Below are 23,159 nucleotides of genomic sequence, written 5' to 3' on the forward strand. Positions count from 1 at the left end.
AGGCAGCACTAAAAGCTTCAGTTTTCCTTATCCCGCTGAATGACTCATATACGGTAAACAAATTGCAGGCTTACCTTGCCGCCGCGCTGAACCCCAAAATCAGAAGAGAGATCATGTACATGCGGCTGCTGGCATTGCCAATCACGGACTTTAGCTAAGTTTGGGCATAACAAAGCACAGGAGGGGCATGCCGTCTGTGCAACTACAAGCGAGAGTCTTGGCTACACCTATTGTGCTGCTGCCCGGCCCTAACAACCAATTATGCCTAAGTGAAAAAGCAAACACCTGCCTCGAAGCCTGTGCTATATATGTTTCACACAAAGAGAACCCAACATCTTGGCCTGCTGTGGAAGATTTGCACAAACAATCAGGCAAGCCATATACCCCCGCCCTGCAACTGCACCTTGCCCTCGAACGGTCCAAACGCTGATCCCGGATTACTTCAAACAAAGGTCCTCGAAAGAGAACAGATCAAGCCCAGGAAGCAGCATTCGAGTCTAAAGTTCCCCTCGCACCTTGCTGGTCGCAGCCACCGGACAATCAAAACTATGAGTCCACAGCGCTGTGTCCCCAGATGGCTTTCATACGTCATACGTGATCATATACAAATCTGACTTACCAGGTCATGAATTAGCAATGTAAGAGCACCTCACACAAGAAATATCTGTAAACCAGAGGTATGGCATTAAAAGTAGCCCCAGAGCCTGAACATTCTGGGTGGTGGCAATCTCCCATGGGAGGGGCCACAGTGCAACGGTCAGACTAAAATTTGAAAACAGGACCTGGGACAATTGCTGGCACTTAAGAACCGTATCTTATCAACTTTTTTATCCTACAAGAAAATGTTTTTCCTTTTTAATTTGTGTTGCAATGGTTTTAGTTAACTTATGCTCATAAATATATTCATTTATTCAGCTGTTCCACATCAGAAGTCAAGAACCAGGGGACGGTGTCCGGCAAGAGCACCAACAAGCCTTGGCAGCAGCAACAGAGGTAAACGAAAAAGGTTCAGCGTTGGGACCAGCAAGGTCCAAGGGACTCACCAGGTGCAGTAGAGTCAGAGCAGGCCCTGAGTAAGCAGGGAAGCACACTTAAGCCAGAGAAGGCCCTCAAGAGGACCCACAGGCCAAAGGCACGGGAGGCGCAAGAGAACCTCGAGCAGCTCATCAATGATGCAGTCCCACAGTGAAGAGATACTGAAGGCTGGAGCTTCTTGTAGCCCGAAGATCTCTGGAGGACAGAGCCAAAGAGCTTTGGCAATGGCAAGTTGACGCGGTGCACAGGGGTTCTGTTTAAGCGGTTCTGACGAGGGATTCTGACATCAAACTTGCTGCGAGGACAGGTCAGGCCTCAAGGGAGTTGAAGAACCACCACCTGTGTTGCTGAGCCTTTCGTAGTCCATGGGACATCAGGAGCAGCTGACTGGTCAGCTTTGTTTCAGTGCCTCCAGATGCAGGGGAGTGACTCCTTCACTCCAAGGGAGATTCCTTTGGGTGTCTTTGATGCCCACAGACCTGGAGAAGAACCTGGATAAAGCACAGGCACAGACAACGAAGAAGACTTGCAGAACAGCGAGACCAGGAGCAGCAGGACTCTTCCTTTGTGCAGTCTTGGATCCAGGCGAAGTCCAGTGCAGTCCAAGGTGCGCAGACTGTTGAAGTTGAATTAGTTTCAAGTTTGAATCTTGTCCCACAACGAATCTGAAGAGCCACCCACAAGTAAGCCCTTAAGTACCCTAGGGAAAGGGTTGGGATGATTCAAGGATCCCTCCCAGAGGAGGGGCTGGACAGAGGGGAGGATACTCCCATGTCCTTTGTCCAGTTTCACACCAGAACGGGAGCCAAGGGCTCCCTGACCTGGCTCAAACTGGAGGATGCAAGGAGGGCACCACATGGTCCCTTCAAAGCAGTCTGATGGTGCTGGCAAGCACCCCACCCCTACTAAATACACTAAGTCCTGTCTGGGAGGTGGTCACACCTCCCTGTGGTTGAAAACCTATTATTCTGCCTTCCCCTGCTCAAGCTCAGCTCAGCAGCAGGAGGGCAGCAACGTGCCATGGTCGACAGGAGCACTAGCTTGCTGTTAGACCCTGAAAGGCTGCTACAGAGAATACCAGAGGGCACCCTAGGGTAGCTCCCCAGTACATTGGATCCTACATCCAGCACTGGAATTGGTGTTAGGGTATGATTCCAACATGTTTGATACCAAACATGACTGCTTTTAGTGCAGCAAATATGTAGTTGGACATCTTGTAATTGACTAAATGGCTGACCATACTTACAAATCCTGGAGAATTGATGCCGGGGTTTGTAGGGGCACCCTGCTCATGCAGAGACACCCTCACACTTGTAACCAAGCACCCTGCCCTCAGGACTGAAGAGCATGCCATAGGGGTGACTTATGGGTTTTAAATGTAGTGACCTCCGATATAAGGAAAATTATATCTGTTGTGAGGGGTGCAAGCACCCACTCACACAGTCTGTAAAGGCAGGCCTGTAGTCAGAGATTGAGTGGTCTCTCATGGCTGGCATAATACATGCTACCGCTCACAAGAGTCCCCTGGTGTACTTATGGCCTGGGTACCTTAGTACCATATACTAGGGACTTACAAGGGTGCACCAGTAGCCAATTGTGGAGGTACCCAAGTACTTACCATTGTCAAATTTAGGGAGAGAGAACAGTGACTGGGGTCCTGATTAGAAGGATCCCAGTCAGACTAGTCAGAAAAACAGCATAACACCAGCAAAAAGTGTGGGTAACTATGAAAGCAAATCCTACTTTCCTACATTCACATTCTTCAACAAACTCTATGAACTTGGTTTTCAGGTTTCCTGATTTTGAACTGAGTGTATTGAACATTGCCTGGCTGTACATTATGTCTTTTGAATGAAGTGCACCCTGTGCCTTGTTCACTTCTGAGATAAGTTTGAAATACCTAATTTGTAATTCTTGTTCCAAAAAGCATTCCAATGCAATGTTTCTATAGCCTCAGAATTCATGAGCATACCTTGTAACGAACAAACATGAGTTCTGCTCAATACTCACTGAACAGTTTTGCTTCCAAAGATTTCAGCCTCAATAAGTGCATTGTTTATACCACATTCACTGAGATAACGTCCTGCACACTACAACACAACTTTTGTCAGGTGGAAAACACCCATTATTGGATAAAGTTCATCACATTCTACTGGATTGCTTATACAAATGCCAGCTATGATATAGAAAAGACCTTAATGGCAGAAAATTGGCAGGATATGCTGGGCTTCAAGCTGAGCATGCACATTTTGGAATTTTTTTAGAGCTGTGTATGCTGTTTGTGACTGGAGATGGTATTACTGGCAAAAACCCAACCTTCTTCAGAGGGATTGTATTCTGGGAGATCAGAGCATGAATTCCAACCCATGGAGGAACTGGATTTTTTTTTTTAAACACATCATTTTACTGGGTTTTAATATGCCACATGTCGGCCCTTTTAAGCCTATGTGCAGCAGGCTTCCAACTTTCACTCAGAAGATAATCCCTCAGATTGTTACTATTTAGTAGTTGACTGGTCTATGCCATGTCACGCACCCTATCTAAACTAAACTCCCCAACTTCCTATGTCCCCCCTCCCTCTCTTTTACCCCCATCTCACCTCTAAGATGCACTCTCAATCAGATTCAGGGATGGGCCTAGCAGTGTGCACAGCCATTCACTATCGCTTCTCTCCACTGTCGTAGGGCACATCTTAGCTCAGAGGTAACATTACCAAGCCTAGTGGAGACAGCCGTCAGTGTGTGTTTATTCATACTACTGCACCAATGCAGCCATGTGCTCAGGTGTGTGAAGAGGGAGACTTCCGGTGTTTGGTCATTCATTTGTGAGTCTGGGTTTTTCAAGCTGTCTACCAGGGCCTCCCATACTCAGGCTCTATCTATACTTCCAATGCCTCTGTGGGCTTCCCTCATCAATACATCACTCTAATAACTAGCCCAACTCCTGAGCTCTGTTTGCCAGGTAATGATGCGGGTACCTCCTGGGGATTTCCAATGTCTAGTAATTTCCCATTTTGTCAGTACATTTGCTAAATCCTGGGATTTACTAGTAATCAAATTTTATAAGAGTGGGGAAACAAAGCCCAATAGACAGTGCCCTCTAGTGCAGGTGACGTCTTTTCCCATAACCCTTGTGATTAGTGTTGTTACGTCTCCCCAGCTGTGGGCGGTGCCATAGCATGTGGATGAAATCTGCATCAACTGTTTTACACCTGGGACAAGCAGCATCTGTGGTCTTAAAATATTTATTAATGCAGTCAGGAGTGAGGTATTCCAAGTGTAGTATAAACGTATTAATTAATTTGAATGTGGCGTTTCTTTATACCTTGGATGTTCTGTACAGAATTTCTGTCCAGGTGCCTTCCGGGATTTGTGTATCCAGTTCCCCCTCCCATTTAGTTCTGAGAGTGTCTAGGGGTAAGAGGACATTGCCTCTAATCGTCCGATATAACTCTGTTACCACTCTGAAAGTCCCTGACGCCGTCACCGCATATTGGCACATCATGTGTGGCTGCGGTTCTGTAAGGCCTTTTTTCCAATGTTTACGAAAAGCTGCCATCACCGCTCCGTGTAACAGAAAATGGTAGTGGTAGATCAAATTCCAGCCTGAAGCTTTCGTATGGGAGTAATTCTCCGTCACGGAATAGGTCGCCCATTGCTGTCACCTCGGTTGAAACCTAGTCCATCAGTGCACTTCATTTCCCCCCATGAGGCAGCGTCGCTGGCATGGTGATGGGAAGAGATGGAGAGTAAGAAAGTTTCCGCCTGGTTTTCTGCAAGAATCGGGCCCAGCATTTACGCACTACCCAATGTTCGCTTGTGTCGCCGTCTACCCTACTACCCGTCTGCAGGATCAGATTGATTAAGCAGTCCAACTGGGGGACAAAACACCCTATCTCTCTCTCTGGGTTCTATCTGCTAGCCAGCCATTGTGTGAGCCACTGTAACTGTGCAGCCAAATAGTAAGTTTCAAATTCTGGTACTGACAAGCTTCCCTCCGTGATAGGACGCTGCAATGTGGCCAGGCCTTGCCTTTGACAGCCCGTTCCCCATATAAACCCGGTGATCAGGGTTTCTTGTTCTCGGAACCACGCTCTGTGTATCCACAGTGGTAGCACTGTGAAAAAGTAGAGCAGGCGGGAGAGGGTCACCATTTTAAGCAATGGCACTCTCCTGGCCACTTAGAGGGGAAGTGAATTCCAAAAGTCAATATTATTCCGTAAAGTCCTAATGGCATTACCCAAGTTTCCTTCAGAAAGATCGTCCGGATACTGCAGACATAGTGGCTCCCATCTAAATCTATCAAGGTCCCATGGGGGGGGGTCGTGACCCGCTACTACCGGAAAGAGGCTAGATTTCAACCGGTTGAGTCTATGAGATGTCCCCGAACACACTAGGTATAGTCTTAGCTCCCTTCAGGTCCTCCCTAACGTTTCACAGAAAGTTCAAGAGATCGGCGGCATATAGGGCGATGCGGTGATGGTGGTTTCTAATATGAATTCCCTAGTATCCATCTCCGTCCCTAGCCGCAGCGGCCAAAGGCTCTGTTGCCAGTGCAAACAGAAGCGGAGACAGGGGGTATCCCTGTCTCGTGCCCCTCCCAATCTCGTAACTATAAGAAATTATTTGCCCTGTGTAAACCCTCACCGTTGGGACGGCATATAGTAGCTTTTTCCAGGCTGTAAATCCTTGCCCCAGTTGCATGCGTTCTATTACCGCCTATAGAAATGAACACTGTAGACTGTCACATGTCTTCTCAATATCCACACAGGATAGCCACCTGATGGTGATCATGTGTACCATCCTCTAGTATGGTCAGGAGTCTATGCATGTTATGGACTGTATTATGGCATGGAATGAAGCCGGCCTGATCTGGGTGCACCAGTATTGGCATATGGGGAAGAAGCCGGTTTGCCAGGACCTTGCTGAGTAATTTGTAATCTAAATTAAACATTGATAGGGGGTGATATGCCATGTAGTCGTTTGCCGGATTTCCCGGCTTCAGCAAAGGAATCATGGTTGCCTCTCTGGAGGAGCAAGGGAAGGGGCCGGTTTCTCTAACTGATTTAAACATGTTTTCTAGGCGAGGAGCAAGGTCTGTTTGATATGTGGCGTTGAATTCTACCGGGAGGCCTTTTATGCTGCCTTGATTTCCTGGGATGTAGTGTCAGCTCCCAGGTCCTCTGCTTCCTCCTCCGTGACGACAGCTAGAGGCAGTGGATCTAAGTATGCTAGAAATGGCTTCTTGTCATGTCGGATAGTCTTTCTGTATAGTCTTTTATACTAGTTAAAAAAAAAAAGTTAATCACCTGCTGTCTGCAAAGTATGGTGTCTTCGTCTGCCCGAATCTCTACTATTACAGACCCCCTTTTTGCTGGGTTGGCTAGCCACGCTGTTGGAAATGGCCCTTTTTGCAGGGTATCTCCAAACGTTTTGCTCCTTCGTCCTATTTTTTCCTGACCTGTCTTTGTTGGTTTTAGGACTCTGGGCACTTTATCACTGCTGATCAGTGCTAAAGTGCATATGCTGTCTGGGTACATTGTGTTATGAATTAGTGTTTCCATGATTGGCATATTTGATTTACTTTTCAGTCCTTGGTAAAGTGCACTGAGCGTGCCAGGGCCTGTAAATCAAATGCTGCTAGTGGGCTGTAGCACTGATTGTGCCACCCACACAAGCAGCCTGTAAATGTAACTCTGACCTGCCATTGCAGAGCCTGTGTGCAGTCTGGGACTGCAATGTCGACTTGTCAAGTGTACCCACTTGCCAGGTCCTAACCTTCCCTTTTCCTCCCTGTCAGTCAACCCTTAAGGTAGTCCCAAGATACCCCTGTGGGCAGGGTACAGTGTATGTCAAAGGTAGGACATGCCCTGGTGTGTGTGGCATGACCTGATAGTAAACTACTTCCAATTGCGTTTTTCACTATTGAAAGGCTATCTTGCCCATATTAAAGCATGGGAGTTAATTTATGATATCTTATAAATATAACTTCCCATTCGGACCAGATAGGAAAATAAAGTTTAGTATGCCTGAACTCAGAATCTAAAGATGCATCTTTTAGTAAAGGTGATTTTTACATTCTGTGTTTGAAAATGCCGTTTTTAGGAAGTAGTTTTTTTTCTTGCTTAGTGATCCTGTGTGCCTCTGCTAGGATGTGTATTGACTGTCTGGCTCTAGAGCGACAGGAGTTGGGGAGGTGTATTCTCTCAGACGGCCATCGGGGGGTTGATGTGTGTCCTATCTTTCCTGAATGAGTCAGGGCTGGGTTGAATAGACATGGGCTGCATTCAGAGTAGTGGGAGTAGTAGTCACTAGCACCTGAATAGGCCCAGTCTGCATTTAGAGTGGTGGGAGGAGAGTTCCCTTGCACCTGAATAGGCCCTGTCTGCCTAGGACAATGCTGTCTCCACCTCCTGCCAGGAATCTTCACCAGAGAGGACACAACTGGTTGGACTGGGTACAGACACTCTATGCCTTCAGAGGACAGACTGGTTTGGGCCCAGACCCCAGAACTTTAGAACTCTTTTGGGCCAAGAAGAAGAGCTGGAGAAGCTGTGAGGAGGAACTACCACTTTGCTGAGTGCTTTGCTGTGTTGCCCTGCAATGGCTGCTTCTGTCTTGGGCAGTGAAAGGACTGGACTTTCTGCAATCTGTTCTTGTGAGTTTCTCCAAGGGCTTGAGTTAGAGCTTGCCCCCTGTACACAAAGTCTCAGGAACAGCAAAGACTTCAAGTTCTTCTGCCCTCAGCACTGGTAAAAGCAACCCAACGCAGTCTACAATGCCGCTGCCAACTCTGTGTCCTGAAGGCACCAAAGAGGGCACCGCCACAATGCAGCACCGCAACCCTGGTCTTACCGAAGATGATGCCTCCACCGAGCCACAGCTCGCACCGCGACCTGTGGGCACCGCACTCTGCATCACCTTGCTTCACGACGCCGCTGTGGTATCCCCGACGACAACGCTCCACACTGAAGTCGATGCTGCAGCTTGCACTGTGGTGCAAAAGCACCGCTCGTAAAGCTGCACCGCCCTCATCCCACACCGCAACCTTGGCCTACCAACGCTGGCGCCATCGACTCCAGTTCGTCAGCTGAAGACAGTGCTTCAGCAACGACAACGCCGTTGCTTGCACCGTGACCTGCCAGAATTGCGACGAACACTGCATCACTTCGCACTGTGACCCTGGTCTCACCGCCATCTGACGCCGCCACCAATCCGCTGCTCACACCTCGACCTGAGGGCATCGCACGCCGCACCGATGCACTTCGCACTGCAGCACCCAAAGCCTGCCGACGCCAGTGCTCCTGACTTCAACCGCGAGGAGTTCGATCTACAATGCATATGACTTCAAGGGCCCGACAACCCCTGCACCGACCTCCAGAACCGACGCCTGCTTTCGAGAGCTCAACGAGAGGTCGCCGACACCCTGCATTTCCAAAGGTACTCTTTTGCGGGTCTTCCCGACACCGTAGCTGGCCCCCGACGCGGCGGTCAGCCAGAACTGTTTGGATTTGTTTGTTCACGACGCCGTGATAAACCCAGAACTATCAACTTCAAGGAACTGTTTTTCAAGGTTATATTTATAACTGAAGATTTCTTAGTACTGTATTGTGGATTTTTATCGTTTTTGGTCTTGACTTATGTATATTAAAATATATGATATTTTTCTAAACTGGTGTGGTGTCCTTTTGTAGTGCTTACACTGCATTACTGTTGGTTATGTGCAAATGCTTTACACACTGCCTCTAAGATAAGCCTGACTGCTCGTGCCAAGCTACCAAGAGGGTGAGCAGGGGTTATTTTAGGAGTGTAATTCCCTTATCCTGACTAGAAGGAAGGGTCCCTACTTGGACAAGGTGCAAACCATTGCCAACTAGAGACCCCCATTTCTAACACACGCCAATAAGGTTTCCGTACAGTCCCGTTCTGCATGCTCCTTAATCATGTAGTTTCGATAATCGAAACATCTGAGGTGCTCAACATGTTCTGCTAGCTGTTCCTTGCACTCCAGTAATCTTTGATGGAGGCGGTTGTTCAGGCTTATCCTGTTCTGCCTCCCTCAGTGCCCACTCGGCTACCTTGGTTTCCTGTAGTAAAGTACGCCTCACACCCACTGATTCAGATTGGCATTCTTGAGACTGTCTTGAGTGCATCCCATGTTGCCGATCCCGCATTATCAACGAAATATTGGTGGATGGCAACACTAATCGTTTCCTGAAATAGGGGGTCTTCATGGGATTCAGGTTTAAGCCTCTAGGTGGGAATTGATGGGTGTGTCTGCACCCATATTAAAATAAGAAGCATGGGTTTATGGTCTAAAATAGTGCACAAGAGATACTCTATATCTCTGGATACCGAGTGGACATTTGGGGTGCACAGAAAGGTTGCCAATCAAACAAACAGGTCATGTATACTCGACCAAAGAATCTCTGGCTTGTGGGTTCAGTCTGCGCCATGAATGTATCAGGCCCCGTTTAGTTTGTCATCCGTTAAATGTCCGGGTTGTCTTAAATGTTATGGCTTCCCGCAACAGAGGGTGTGACCAGTCTAAATCGGGATCCACCATGCAATTAAAATCGCCTTCTATTATGGCAGAATGGGGAAGATAAGGGGCTAGTGGTCCCGAAAGGTCTACCAGTAAAGCTCCTTGAACTACACTGGGTGTATAAATGCTAATGAAAGTGATGTCACTTGCCTCCAGACTCCAACATATTTGCCCTCTGTATCCACTACATGTCCCGTGCATTGGAAAGGCACCACACTCCTGATCTATATGAGCGTGCCTGGAGCAAAGGCTGAGTAAGCTGTATAGTATACCTGTCCCCTCCACCTCCTCTGCAGTGCCTCTCCCTCTTTAGCTGTTAAGTGTTTCTCCTGGAGCATCGCTACATTGATACCGCTACTGTTTAAATAGGAAAAGACCTTATATCTTTTTGCCATTGTGTGCATGCCCCTGATATTCCGTGATAGCAACTTGTATTTCATGTCATTCTCCATGTGTGCATACTACTGATAGCCATTCCAGTGCCTCTGTTGGGCCCAACCATGTAATCCATTTCAATCTCCCCACATTCTTAGTATTGCGGCAGGTGCATCCTAACATGGTACATTCGTACAGTTCCCAACAAACATTCCAGCTCATCTCCCCAGTACTAACAGGCAACAACCCACCATACAAACTTGGTGAAGCTAATTGCAGGAGAACCTGCATGTGATTTTGTGCACCTGGTATCCAGTTCGGAGCCCAGCTCATCCATCCGGCTATCCAGCAGCCGGCCGAGGCTGTGCCCCCGGGGGTGGAGAGCACGCCAGAACCCTGTGTGTGCTTTCAAGTGCGAAGTATGGGTACATGCCCTCGTCCACTATTTCCTTCCGGAGCTTTCTACTTTTGTACTTGTCATAGATTGCATGGGCAGTCACCATGTGAGGCGGAGTTTCCTTTTGCATGATATAATTCATAAAACATGATTTTGAAAAGATAGTGCATTTACACAGCATAAGCCAGCCAGTTCATGGGATTGTCTTCCACTTCTTTGCTTATATTTTCAAAACCATCATCAATGTTGTTGGCTTCTGTTCCGAACTCAAGAATTTTAGTTTGTAACAGTTTTGCTTTGCTGATATTAAACAAAATGTTAAGACAACATCATGCATGGTTGTTGACTCCTATGATTTGCGGAGCTCTGGGGCATCACAAAATTTGTCATTAACTCCTTCCGTGCTCATGACGGAACCACGCCGTCATGAGCCACGGTTGCCGTGTGCTCATGACGGAGTGGTTCCGTCATGCTGCGGCCGTTGGCGGCCGCGCCGCCCACGCGGAGCTAATTTCCCGCCTGTGCGGGCGATTAGCGCTGTGGGCGGAGTCATGACAGAACCACTCCGTCATGAGCACAGCCCAACCATGGCTCATGACGGCGTGGCTCCGTCATGAGCACCGGGCCACCGCGCTGCCCCCCCCGCACCCCCCAGCGCTGCGGCGGAATTTCCGCCGCAGCGAAGGGGTTAAGTTAAAAATCGAAATCTTTCACTACATTTCTTAAAATGGTTCCTTCTGATATCACTCCATCCTGTGATCTTATTTTACCAGTAAGAACTTCAGGAGTCAAATCAGCTGAGAGCACATCCTTATTATTAGACTGACAAAAACTAATTCTGTCATTGTACATTCTCACCGAAAAATCTTAATTTCATTATTATTGATCAGTACAGTTTCATCAATGTTGACCATTATTTCTCTGATCTCACTGAGTGTGAACCCCTAGCCAGCACTCAAGAGTGGCTTTAAAACTTAATTTGCATTTTCCAAAGAGTGCAAACTTAATTGAAGGCTGGAAGTTACGTTGCTGCTGGGAGCTGATTGTACATTTATAGTTTTGAATGTATACACGCATGAGGTTCGGATGGGCATACAAGTCCACTGCAAATACACTCACATCGCTATTTAGATCAGCCACTCGGCTGAAAACATCATCTTTGAAGAAACTAGCTACAGATAAAAAACATTTTTGCCGTTTGAGACTCACATACTCTGTACTTTGTTCTTTCGTCAATCCTTTGGCTCTTGTTCTGGCTAAACCACAGAAAACACATTGAAGATCCTCTGCTTTCTGATCAGTTGTTGGAGGTGGACAAGGGGTAGCCATCAATCTTCTAAGGGGTTGGGCATTGGGTTTGGTTGTCATTGCTTTGTCAGAAAACTCGGATTCTGGTTGTGATTCACTGGTTTATGCAATTTTTTGACTAATTTTTTCCAGGATATTTTCCATCATGTATGACTTGTAGCACTTGTTGTTACAATGATAAAATATTTTCATCCCATCAGTTTCAATCTTTAATGACCTTCGTTTTGCTGTATTTCTGCAGCATCTTGAACTCTCTTCTGTCCAGCCGCAGTTGATGTTAGCTTTTCATTTGGACTAGTTTGGCATATGACACATTTTTCTTTGTTGAAGGAGTTCTCAGATTTTGTAGTTAGCAACACTCTGTCAGGAGGTAAAGATCTTCTGCTACCATCTGCTTCACTCATGTTTACGAATTTGAATCAACAAAAAACCTGAAACAAAAACAATATCAAGATATATTACCAATATGATGGCAAAACACATCATTATAGAGCCGCCGTTTTGGTGCTGGAAGGGTTGCCCTGAGGAGTTATTGTCTGTCTCTATAATACTACTTGATCCCCCAAACCTATGTTTTGACACAAAAATGAAGTATATAGGTTTCATGGTTCCTGAAAAATGACATCATCACTGCAACACATCCGCCATTTTTAAAAATGTCGTCCAAAAATATTCAGCTCGGATTAGCAATGTCTACCCAAGAAAAATGACTTCTCTAATAATACAAAACACAAATCAAAAATGAAAATCTCTGGACAACAATTGTTTTATGGAGGTATATTAAGGGGCCAGGCCTAACTTGTTAATAGATTTTTGAATGAGATGATGGGGATCAGGAAGTAGCTTATAATGTCAGGCCAGAGGTTGGGTGTCCAGGCTGAGGATTCGTTGCTACAATCAAGATTCAATTTTTCCCTTTTAAGTTTGAGGAAAATGTTGTCCGTGCAGTCACAAACTGTTGAAAATCAATCCCACAAATGCCAGCTATTTTTCACCGACTGTTGGTAAAACACACAACAGTTTGAAATCCATAAGATCTGATTAACTACCCCAGCAGCAGAAAATGAATATTGAAAAGTATGGGCAGGCACGCAGAGCCGCAGGTAACCTCCCCCATCAAGAAATCAGATCAAAACAGTGTGAAAACAGAGAAGTATGACCAAGTGTAATTGGGAAAAAACAACCTCAAATAAGTCAGACCAGCAAGCCCTGCTACTTTCTGGGTGCCAATTTGGAAGTTATGATTCACCATATTGAATGCAATGGAGAAATGTAATAGGATCAAGTCAGCCTCCTCACTGGAGTCCCTAATAACTGACAGGTCTTCCAGGAAGGCTCCATACTGTATTTGGCTTGACACCCAGCGTGGGACCAAATCCAGGATATTTAAGGTGATAAATGGGATTGCCAGCCAGCAAGATGGTGCTTGTTGATTTTAGAAGATGCAACAATGTTATTGTCCTTTAACTCTTTAAATTGTTGGGGTCCACATTTGATTTTTTGAGGAGGCATAACTACTTCTCTTAAAATACACTGATACATTCATGGAGAGGCGGTTCAATGGTTGGCTCAAGTGCTTGCCAGATTGATACTGGACTTGGATTACTGGGGTGCCTGTTTTAAGTAAGAATAGACCCGCCCTGACCTAATCGAGAGTCAGGGTAGGCAGGCAGAAAACCTCAGTGATGACTTCCTAACAGACTTGGTGGTGCTTGTATGGGGCTCAATCCAAGAGCTCTTTAATTTATGATATATCTCTGACATCTTGCTGATAACGATGCTATCTTGTCACAAAGAGGTTGAGTTGGACTAACATGGGAGGCACAGCTGTCAGGAGATATAAAGGTGTCTACAATAGAAAACAACTTATAAGTGGTTGCTTGCAGAGTTGTTCCAAGAGGTTATAAAAATGTATTTGGCCTTGAAAGCCATTTTGTGTAGCACTTAGGTTATGATGGATACTTCTAACTAAAGATTCCTCACCTGTAGAACAATCCCAGGCATCAGACTAGATCCGGAAAACTTTAAAGCTCTTAGGTTGCTGGTAGAGGGCACCAGACTTGGTGGACTTCAGAACTGACATCAGTCAGTGTCACTGAGGCCATAAGGTGCCAGCCCCTGCGCAATGATGCCAGTTCCCTTTTTTTCACACCTTCGATGCGGGTCTGGAGCTTCGCTCTTAGGAATCTCCTCATCAAAAATCTTCTCACAGAACAATACCATGTCTCCTTCCAGGAAATCAAGGTGCAAACCCTGTAGGGAATGTTAGGCATAAATGTCCATTACTGACCTGCATTGAGTCAGGAGTCGAGCATTGCCCCCCGGTCATTTTCTTCTTCCCTCAACTTATAGCCATAGAAGAGGCCAAAGAGGACCATCGATGCTGCAAATGATCAAGACATCAGTTGAGATCCCCATCCTCCTCCTTCCCAGATAAGAAAAAGAAGTGCTAGAAACTAAAGAAATACAATGATAAGTCTCCTCGTCACTCTCCTTCTCCCATAGGACCTTCATCATTGGAGCTGGAGTTGGTTGACTTGACTCCAGTGACTCGACCTCTGTGCAGCCCTGCTTCAACACTGGACCCTGCTCCGTAACGTCCACCAAGCCCTCCAGGACTTTTGGCACCCCCACCGCCTGAGATTCCGATGTCGACACCGACCATCCCCGAGTTCTTAACCTTAGGATTGGACCCGGCAGCATTCCTCAATGCCATGTATTCTATCTTCTTGAAGGCTGCGATGTCAACTGGCGTCCGCTCGGAGCCAGTGGTTCCACACCAACTTCTGAAGTTTATACCCTTTGGTGTCGCTCCGAAAGACTCAGGGCCAACACCTTGGAAAAAGTTAGAGGATTTTACAAATTGAACTCTCTAACCATCATTGTGAAACAAAAGTCTCTAGGGTGTCAGTTCTTTCCCCAACACACACCATTTAAATAGCTTGCAATTGAACAGGACAAATATTCCAAAATATATCAGCAGTTAGGAAAGCATATTTTGTTTTTTAATTCACAAGTATGATAAACAAAGATTTCATAGGATCAAAATAAATCAGAACACTTTACTTGGTCATGTGCAATGATTAGTATTTGCAGCAATCCGATTTCCAAACATTATTGTTTGTACGTTATATAATTTTATTAGTAAAACTGAATGTCTAAGGAAATTGTCTTGGCCATTTCAAAGAAAAATGTGCGGACTGTAAATGACAGTGCGCTATCACTTTGTGCTTTAACAATATATTTATTAAAAGATAGAGTTTTCAAACATGAACTGAGAAACATTCTTGCTCCCACAATGAGGACAATACTGTTAATGAACTCAGATGCAAGTCAGGTGGTCAAGTGTACCCTATATGTGGGCTAGATTTGTATTATACATGCAGCAAAGTTTAGTATAGTAAATCAAACAAAATATTATTTTGTGCAGCAGATACACCCAAATCTCAAATGTGAGGATGCTCTCATATGTGATAATGAATAAAAAGGTGGCTTGGTGAAATAAAATATTTGCCCAGGATCACACAATTTGAGAACAGTTTATGGGTCAAGAGCATTACAGTTAGGTTGAGTAGATTATTCAAAGCACTAGCCCTGCAGGTCTTGGTACCATTTTAATGATTTTTCGAGGCCTGATCCTTGGGCCTAGGCCTGGGCTTGAAGGCTGTCCATGAATGATTTACTACTTATTCCCAAGAAGTTAATGTAGCATCTCAGTATTTGGAGTGAGTGTTATCCATTTATGGTTTAAATCAGTTTTATTATTTCAGAAGATAAACAGCAATAAAAACAACCACTGTCATTAGAGGCCATCTCCAAGATGAACATCTATGCTCAGCCACCCTGTAGAATACTGTGGAATCAGCAAATCTCCAATCAACTCCCATCCCATCCCTCCCCTCCCTCTCCCACTTGTACTTACTCTGGGACAGTGTGTGCCCGACAAGCCTTGACCCCACCACCCCTCCTTTTCTAGTGTTAACGTGCGTTCTCTGCCGCAGATGTATTGCCTCCCATGACTGTCAACAGTAAAATCCATAAGTATCTAGGGCAAATCTGGTCATTAAATTCTGAAGAGAGGAACGCTATGAACAAAGCCTATGTGTCTCAGAGCTTGGCAGTGTTGTTCGCCATTGTCAGTTTCTCCATGCCCACGATATGCCAGATACTGTGTAACCATGTTGAGTGGGTAGGGATTTTCTCTGTTCCCCAGTGGGAAAGTATTGCCTGGAGCGCAGCCCCAGTGTCAACCCAATTTGGCGTGATTTCTGTGGAAACGTGAAAGGGTTTGGAAGTCCTAAGATACTGTATGCCTGGAAGCGCAGGAGTTGTGTGTCAAAATGAGCTTCAGGATCTGTCATGACTGCCTCCCAATATCTGGATACTTTTGGACAGGAACACAGCATGTGTAACAATGTGCCTGGCGCCCCACAACTTCGCCAGCAACACTAGGTGCTGGAGTGGTTGCCTCTGTGGAGCCAGGTACGGGTGAGGTACAAGTATGTCGCTATCTTGGTAGCTGGTTCCACAAAGGCAGTGTAGTGCACTGTGTGTCGTGCTCTTTAGTAGACGTCTTCTCATTGCCTATGTGCAAGAGTTCGCCCCATCTTGTGCTTCCACCACTTCGCCCACAGAGTTTTTTCCGCTTTTGATGAGTGTATCAATAGGACGTACAGTTCAGTGATAAAGCATCTATCATTGTGCTTGGTCAGGAGCTTTTTTTCATATGTTGTAAGTGGTCTCTGTGCCCGTTCTAGCATAGCAGGATGGGTTACTTAGTGTGGGACTTGGAGGTAACAGTGGCGTTCTTGTTCCGCAATGCCTTATTCGACTCTTAGGCACTTGAATGAGAGAAGTCTATAGGTGTCAAAAAGTTGGCCCGCTGACTTGCAGCTGGAGTTCTGTCATGCCGCAAATGCTGCCACTTGTAGAACACCGGGTTTCCTAATATAGGCGTGAGAGGTGAGGGGAAGAATGTCCATCCTTTCTGAGGAGCCACGGTCTCCCATACTGCGAGGGTGGCCCTGGTGACCGGTGAGGAATAGAAGCCCCAGCCCCTGTGTCTGCCTGCCAGCCAAGGGACCTTCCATAGGTGATCTCCAGCTATCGCTTTCTGGGCGGTTTCACTCCACCAAGAATCGTAATTGCACTGATTGGTAGTAATGGGTGGGGTTGGGAACACCCAGTCCCCCCTTGACTGTTGGGCGGTACGTCTGGTTTCAGCACATGCATGGATGATTCCCCCACCAGATAAAGTAGTTGAACCTTACTTGATGTACTGTAATGACCCCCGCTGGTGGGGTCAAAGGCAGGCTTTGGAACAAAAAAGGGGCTCTGGGAAGCACAGTCCTTTTTAGAGCCGCAATTCTTCTAAAGCCAGGAGAGGTGGTAGCACTGCCATGAGGCCAAGTCCGCCTTTATCTGGGATAGCAAGGTGCGGTAGTTAATGGTGATGGTGTCCATGATCGTCAGGGAAATTCGTATCACCAGATAAGAAATGAAGGAGTCACAATACGTCCGAGAATGCTGGGCCGCTAGGAAACTTTGGATGTGCAGTGTGGCTGACAGGTTAAGATTCTGTGATTTCAGGAGATTGATGCAGGAGCCTGAATCTCTACTGAATACTTCAAGAATGGCCATAAAGGGCGGTAAATAGTATATCCGGTCATCAAGAACAACTAGTACGTCATCCGCATATAGACTGATAGCATGGTCGTCGCCCCCGAATCTCATCCCTGTGATCCGTGGATCATAGCAGACTCTCAGGGCCATGGGCTCTATGTAGAGTGCGAACAAAAGAGGAGACAGCGGCATCCCTGCCTTTTGCCTCTACAGATTGGAAAGGTGGACGAGAACGTTCCATTGATTGTACAGTGGCTTTGGGATTTCTGTAACTGTTTAAGATTCAGGAGTGGAACCTATTCCTGAAATCAAAATGGTTCAGGGTTGTGTCTATGTATGGCCAATGCACCCTATTGAACGCCTCTCAGTGTCAATTGCCAGGAGTATTATCTCCTGACACGTCCGTTTGGTTCTGTCGATGAGGTGGAAGATCAGTTTGGTGTTATCCCTGCATTGTCTTTGAGGGATAGACCCTGACTGGTCAGGGTTTTTCAGCTCTGGCATGAGGGGGTTAGGTCTTGCCTCCAGAATACCTGGAAATAATTTAGCATCAACCTTAATGAGTGAGACAGAGCGGTAGGAGCAGCTGTGACACAAGTCCGTACCAGGCTTGGGGATCACTGATATCGAAACCCCCAGCATAGATTTCGGTTAAGTACCCGAGTTGACAGATGAGTTAAAGAACCTGGTGGTAGTGGAGCAAGAACCTGGCGAAAGGTCTTATAAAAAAGAAGTCGTTGGGCCTGGGGATTTTAGCAACTTCAAACATGCTAATGCGGAAGAGACTTCTTCTATTCTTTTGGGTTTGTCACGAGAGTCAGCGTGCTGTGGGGTCAGCGACGGTGTGTGGGCCCCTGTAGATACGCAGTCGTATCAGTGGCTTGTGAGTGTTGGGCCTCATGCAGAACCTTATAGAAGTCCCGAAAGGTGTTTGCAATGGGTATGACTCCTGTAACTGTCACGCCAGTTGAGTTCAGGAGTTCGCTAACCCATTCAGCCTGATGCTTGTCTCGGAGCTTATGGACGAGGAGTCTGCCGCTTTTGTCACTTCAGACATGGAAAGTGTGTCACAGATGCAGAAGGACATATTCTGCCCTATCCATATCTAGTCCGTGCAGGTGGGCCCGGGCTGCCTCCATCTGCCTCCAAATTCTGGGAGCACCAGTCCTCTTGTGAATGGCCTCCAATTCATGCACCTACATCTCCAGTGTCCCCCTCCTGACCTTTTGCGACTTATTTTTGGCAGTCGAGATGGTGATAAACCTGACCTTTCGCGACTTATTTTTGGCAGTAGAGATGGTGATAAACTCCTGGTCCAGTGACAAAGGAGTATGCCATAGTGATTCTTTTCAGAAATCGCTTCTGATTTTCAGTGGGGGTCATAGACTGAGGCTATGGTGAAGGAGGACCCACATTCATGCACCCGGTACGCTAACAGTCTTCCTTGTGTATCAGCTATATTGTCCCCCTCAAGGAGCGAGCAACCAGGATTGTCACCCCATCTCTCTTGGTAACATTGGAAGAGAGGTATTGGTGAGGGTAGGCTCTGGATCTTAATCGATGGCAGTCTCGAGACAGGAGATGTGTCTCCTGGGAGAGGCAGATGTTCCCCCAGTTGTGTTCCAGGAAGGACAGGATTGCCTTCCACTTAGTAGGATTATATAAGCCTTGTACATTAAGGCTATGACCTTCAGATCAGAATGGGCAGGAATGAGTATCGGGGTGCGTTCTGTAAATTTTTAGATGTGGCGTGTAGGGTTGGGGGCCAGATCGGAGCTAAGTGCAATGGCTGGGCAAGCGAGTGCGAAGGCACCATTACCCCAGCAAAGCGATCAATGGGAAGGTGAGTACCGTTACCTCTAAAACCTCCAACAAACAAAAGAACATAAATAAGCCAACAATGTAAGATCACAACAATACGCCGCTTAACTGACAGCCAAACTGCCTGCTTCGCAGAGACGTTAGGGACCCAGCTGGGTATACACTACCTTTTCTACCTGTGATGTGACTTTCCAAAAGGTAGGTGGGGTAGAGTCTAGGAGAAGGGCCTGGATTGGACGTTGTCATTGGTGCCGAGGGGATAGTTGTTGAACCATAAAGAGAAGAGAGGACTGTGGCTTTGAGCACTGGTGATGTACTCACTCCGGTGTGCTTCTTGTGGCGTGGTTAGTGGTTAGCCCCCCACCTACCTGCAAACAATTAAGTCTGTCATGACGTCAGTTGTGTGGTCCTCGGACACTGTCCATGCAGATTTGTCTCTGGAGGGACAATGGTGACTTAACTTGTGAATGTACAATCTACAACGAAATAACACATGTATTGATACTATGGATATTGCTCATACAGTTTCAGAAAAAGTGATCTAACAAGGATCTTGACACCATACGTTCCATTCTTCTCAGACCTTTGAGGCTGCTTGATCCACAGGTGGCAAGTATTGATCCACAGCTTTATGTGTTCCTTAATACAAAGATTTGTCAGCACTGTCTAAAGAAATGTTCATCAGAGGCAAATATGCATAGCACCAAGTTATCGAGCCACTTATGCCAAATGTCCCAAGTTATTAAGTCACTCTTGCGAAATGTACAATCACCTGCACACTTGAAGCAAGGCATAGATTTGCAGACCTAGGGCAAGCCTTTTGTTTGTATAAAATTGTTTATTTCGGATGCAAAGATTCATAAAACACAGTATAGCAAGTAACTAGATAAACAAATAAATAACTTCAGTATATTCAACATTTCATAAAACACAGATCTCATAAAACCTCGTCCCACAATAAGATCAGGGAAGATAAATGTAAAGTGCAGTCGTGTGTAAAGGGGTGATTTCAAAGAAGAGGGAGCTGCATCTAGAGTATAAGTAATGTCGGAAGGTTTGCTATTAGGTATCTTTGCTTGGGGACTTGACAATGCACATGCAAGTAATCCAGGCAGCGTGCAGATATTTTGTCACCCCCAACAACAATTACCTCTCCGATGTCTGAGTGTAAACTGCTTAATGTCTGCGCATAATGGCATAAGGCCAAAAGCTTACACAATGGCCTCCTCCATTGTTTCCGTGGTCTAACATAGGCTGGGCAAAAAAAGGCGAAGTGATGCAGAGTTTCTTCCGCTGACTTGGATACGGAGCACACATTAGAGCTACAATACTGTGTGCCCCAGTTTATATAGAAGCTGTTTACCAAGATCATTCCCTTTGATGTGTCCCCATAATTCTACACCATATATGGCTGAGCTTTTTGCTTTGATGTTGTAGATCTCCACCGCTGGTTCTAGAGAATATGCATGGGCCCGTTTGTGCAATTTGACTACGGAACCAGCTTCTTGTTGAAGTTTTAGTGAACATTTCTTGATATGAGAAGACCAACTCATTTTATGATTCAGGAAACCCCCAAATACACAAACTCCTGCACTTATTCCAGAGCAATGCACTGCACCCAAATAGTTGCTCTAACAGATTTATATGGATTAAAAATCATACATTTTCGTTGATGTTTACTTCAACACCATGCTCGCTACAGAAGATTAAAAATCGGTCAAGTAGTGCCTGCAGGCCACGCGAGGTTTTGGAAATTAAGAGCGTGTCATCTGCAAAAAGTAGCGTCGCAATTTTATGAGGGCCAAGTTTGGGTGCATCATTTCTGGGAAAATCAAGTGCGTGCACTAAGTCATAAATATATAAAGAGTAAACAATGTTGGGGCCAGCACACAGCCCTGCTGAACACCAGTTGCAATCTTAAAAGGGTTTGTGAGCACACCATGACCATACCTCACCATACCTGACTCTGACAGTATTGAGTGCATGCAACCTGATAAGGACAGCAAGAATGTTTCGGGGGACACCCATCTTTTCCAGAACTTCCCACAGCTTGGCCCTAGGTATAGAATCAAAAGCTGCCTTCAGGTCGACAAAGACCACATAAAGATGGCCCTTATCTAGTGAGACTGTTTTCCAATATAGGGCACAGAAACAGAGTATTTGATCCACCGTACTTATCCTGTTTCTGAAACCGTCTTGGAGTTCTGAGAAAACAGAGTTGCTGTTTACCCAATCAAGCAGTTGGTCCAATATGAGGCGGCAAAATAGTTTCTGTGAGGTGTTGATAAGCCTAATAGGCCTGTAGTTGCCAGGGTATTCTTTGGGCCCTTTTTTGTAAATCGGGACAATCTCTGCAGTCAGCCAGGAACTGGGGATTGGGCCACCTGCAAGTATAGAATGGAACAGTGCCTGGAAGTATGTGGCCCAGATGAAAGATTCTGAACTGGGTAGGGAATTGGACCGGGAGCTTTATGTGCTGGAAGTAACATTATTGCCACCATTACATTCTTGGAAGGATAAAGGGAGACCTTCAACTAGGGGCATTTCTTGAATACGCATACTCCGGGTTGGGCTTGGCTACATACATTTTTTGGAAATGGTCCACCCAGGTCTGAGGCTGTAAATTGTAATCGACACTGGTAGTGGCATTTCCTGCCGTGAGCCACAGTTCCCCAGAAAGCTGTAACATTCCCTGCCTTCACTGCAGCTACTAGGTCCTCCTACATCTATTTTTCTCACTTAATTTTGGTCTAGTTGAGTATTGCTTTATATTCCTTCCTATAGTAAAGGATTTTTTCCGTTTTTCAGACATTTTATAAGGGTACCTCTAGAGTTCCTGCAACTGGAATTGAACCAGGTACCATGGGATTGGACCTTTTGGGTTTTGCGGACATCTTTGCTAATTATGGCTTTAATGGAGCTAAAAAAACGTCCATGAGATATACCAGTAGAATTATGAACTATACTAGATGACTCCACTGTGTTCAGTGCATCCAGGGTATTGGCACCCGTTCGTATATATGGGCCACCATTTTTGGGTCCTTACAAACAGCCCACTTGTTGTTTAAAATTGACATCACAACCACAGAGTCCGGGGCAGCACATTGACCAGCAGTAGATTTTTCCTCACTTAGGGATATATAGAGAACATTATGGTCACTGTCATAGCGCTCAACAACTATCATGTCTATGAGGGATGGCCATAGCAGTAGGGACAGGAATATGTAATCAATACAGCTCTTTTGCGATGTGTGCTTGAAGGTGTAGGCACCACTAAGGTCTGAACATGACCTACCGTTACAAGCCCTAAGACCAAAGGGAAGGGTTAGGCTCATCAATTGGTCAGCAATGGGAGAGCATCTTGCAGCGGGGCCTAGGTCTAGATGAGGGACCCCCCCAAGCTGCATCTTCGTCTTCAGTAAGGTTAGAGAGATCAGGGCCAAATGGTTCAAAGGTAACATTGAAGTCTCTGGCAATGATTATCCTATCATTTTGTGGCTGGAAATCTATGGCTTTTTCTAAGATGCCCAGAGTATTAGAAACTCTGTTTACCCCACTCGGACTGTTGTAAAAGTTAAAAACATACCAGGTGGGTCCACCCCCAGCAAGGAACAGCCCCATAACATCTGTGGAATTTATATCTTGTCTCCTGATGTGGAGAGCTAAAGAATTTTTGAACCACACAATCAGGCCTCCAGCAGGCCAAAGCCTTCCAACTGAAGATGCTGGAAGTTGTAAATCCGGACCTGTACACTGGCTCCACACACCATGTCTCTTGGAACATATAGATATCATACTAGTCAATGAAAATCACTCAGTCCGGATCTATGAGTTTAGATTTAAGGCCGGCTAAGCTCCACAAAAGAATGTTCTGAATCCTTTGCTGGCTCCATGAATTAGACGGCAACAGAGACTGGTCACGGTGTTGTAGTGGAATTGAGGTAACCAAAATTGTCCTTCTAGGAGAAGATCCATATCATGAAGCTGGAACCTCAGAAAATAGAATTGACCACAGGTGACAAGGTTCCAAACAAAACAGGTTCCAGAGCAATGATGG

At 46.0% G+C, this 23,159-nt stretch overlaps 1 long non-coding RNA gene across 1 annotated transcript in view; it reads right to left on the reverse strand.

Annotated features, from left to right (window-relative positions):
• Positions 1–11,147: 11,147 nt before the first annotated feature.
• The window catches only part of LOC146822944 (uncharacterized), a 70,243-nt gene continuing 58,231 nt past the window's right edge, over positions 11,148–23,159 (reverse strand). The window contains exon 3 of the long non-coding RNA XR_014962098.1: positions 11,148–12,090. This is a non-coding gene — a long non-coding RNA (uncharacterized LOC146822944). The remainder of the gene's footprint in view (positions 12,091–23,159) is intronic.

Source organism: Triturus cristatus, chromosome 5_2, assembly GCF_964204655.1.
Source record: "Triturus cristatus chromosome 5_2, aTriCri1.1, whole genome shotgun sequence".
Classification (NCBI taxonomy): domain Eukaryota; kingdom Metazoa; phylum Chordata; class Amphibia; order Caudata; family Salamandridae; genus Triturus; species Triturus cristatus.